The 2,122-nt window shown below is 44.5% G+C and overlaps 1 protein-coding gene across 1 annotated transcript in view; it reads left to right on the top strand.

Moving 5' to 3' along the window:
• Positions 1–1,042: 1,042 nt before the first annotated feature.
• Positions 1,043–2,122, top strand: part of ME3 (malic enzyme 3, NADP(+)-dependent, mitochondrial) — a 64,232-nt gene continuing 63,152 nt past the window's right edge. Inside the window, exon 1 of the mRNA XM_010139883.1 lies at positions 1,043–1,066. The gene's annotated coding sequence lies outside the window, so the exon portion shown is untranslated. The remainder of the gene's footprint in view (positions 1,067–2,122) is intronic.

Raw genomic sequence — 2,122 nt, 5'->3', positions numbered from 1 at the left:
CTATCCCGCATTGGCCTTTTCAGCCATCAGCGCGCTTGCAGTAAGTGTGAGTAAAGCCCTTCCCAAATCTTCGTCCGTGAAGCCAAGCCATGATGATGGTGATGATATACGTATGTGTGTGTCTACATACAGCTTTAGCTACCCGAAGTGTTTTTGTGAAATACAGGTGTAGAAATGCTGGATTAAAGAGAGGGAAGCAAGGTGCTTAATACCTTGAGGCCCAAAATAAAAGACTGTTGGAGAGCTGAATCTATGGAAGGCTGAGAAGCAGGAGAAAAATATCATCCTGGTGCAAAGCCCAGCTAAACTCTAAGGGGAGCTGCCAAACAAGCACAGCATGAAGATCTCCTCTTGCCTTCCAGAAGGGAGCTGGACACTCTCGAGAGCGCTGTACATCTCAGCTATTGTGTTGCAATGCCGATGAACACTGCAGTGGGTGACTGTACCTTGGTCCCACATGTGTCACAGCAGCTACAGTTTCTCTGTTGAGCCCCAGCAGAAGCTGCCTAGGTTGAAGTCCATCAATGACCTGGCACTAGAGATGGACTGCAGAAGCAGTGAGGGAAAAACAAACGCAGTGCGAATTACTCAAATGGGGAATGGAGGCTCACGTACATTTCCTGCGGGATGCTCTGTGTTCACCTGCATGTGTAGTTGTCTTCAAGTGGTGCTTGTATAACTGAGGAGAGCTTCGTGGTGTTTTTTCTAGGGAGTTTGTTTTACTGAGATGACAGATTTCTTATTTAGAGCCTTCTTTCTTGTATTTCTGATTTTTAAATGAAAAGATTGCCTTTCTGTAGAATCTTTTGTTTGAGGGGTATCTGAATGTTTTGTAAGCATCTCAGATGGTCTGTAGTTCTCTGAAGCAGGCATATGTTGCATCTCATTAAACAGATATCAAAACTGTGGCTCAGAAGCCAAGCCTGCTTGTCCTGGATTGGATGGGAATGAGCAGACAGAATCTGGTACTGCTCGAGAAGCTACTGCTGGTGGTTCCTTTCTACAGAGCTTTGGTAGAAGTAGCATACAAGGACATTTGAATGGTACAGTGGAGAAACCTTCTCTGGTAAAGTCAGTGACAAAACTACTCCTGGTTTCATTCAGATTACGCTTCTATCCAAGTGATCTTCTTGTGAAACAACTAGTTCTGTGGCTTAGGCAGTGCTTTTCAGTGGTGTTCAACCAAATACAGCCCTCAGCAATCATCTAAGAACTGTAATCCAGCTCCAGCTTACATGTGGAGCAACCTCATTTGCTGGAACAGCAATGGCAAACAGGACACAAATTGTGGAGAGACTCCCATCCTCCAGAGCCGCAGCATGATGCAGTTTGCGTGCAAGCATTAAGTGCACAAGCCTCCTTTAATGTAATTTGATGGAACCTCAAAAGGAAGTTAGTGCTCTCTATAGCACTGAACCCAAATTATATGCAACCACGATTCACATGACCAGCTGCCTGTACAATGGGAGTCGTTTCCAGACACTGTAAAACTGGCTTTCAAAACTGTATTCCCTTAATATTTTGGATCATATTTAAACCTTAAAATTGCCTTGATCCTTCTTCTCAGACATATTTGCTTGTCCGAATTGAGGATAAGGGCTGGTTTTCATTGACTTCGGAATGCGAGTGTTGTAATTTATGCTGAATTCTTCCTGTCTAGGAAAAACATAATATTTGGGAGAAATGTGTGTCTGCAGCATCACAGAAACTGCCATACTCTGACAGAAATACTGGGTTTTGTGCTTGGGAAACCTCCTGCATAAACCAGTTTTACCCTGCGCCCTCTCCCCACGAGATGAAAGAATAGCATCCCCCACAGCTGAGACAGACAGCCATGTGGACTATGACCTTCTCGTGTCTATCCTGAACTATCTTGTTTTCTCACAAATTGCCATAAAAAGGAGTGACAGTGGTAGGTATAAAACAAATGTGGAATTATACAGGGTGGTGGGAATCATGTAGAGGAGACACCAGGGTGTCTTCATTGTCTTGGGAGTCAGGAGGGCCAGCCCACTGGGATCTGTGTCCCAAGATCATGTGGGATATTTTTGATAGGGGCTGAGAATTTGGGATTTCCTTAGGAATCTGCCAACGTGCTTGGCTGTCAAACAAAACCTGATGT

The sequence above is a fragment of the Buceros rhinoceros genome, unplaced genomic scaffold, assembly GCF_000710305.1.
Source record: "Buceros rhinoceros silvestris isolate BGI_N320 unplaced genomic scaffold, ASM71030v1 scaffold22847, whole genome shotgun sequence".
Classification (NCBI taxonomy): domain Eukaryota; kingdom Metazoa; phylum Chordata; class Aves; order Bucerotiformes; family Bucerotidae; genus Buceros; species Buceros rhinoceros.
Note: the sequence above shows the minus strand (reverse complement) of the source record. Positions and strands in the feature narration are given on the sequence as shown.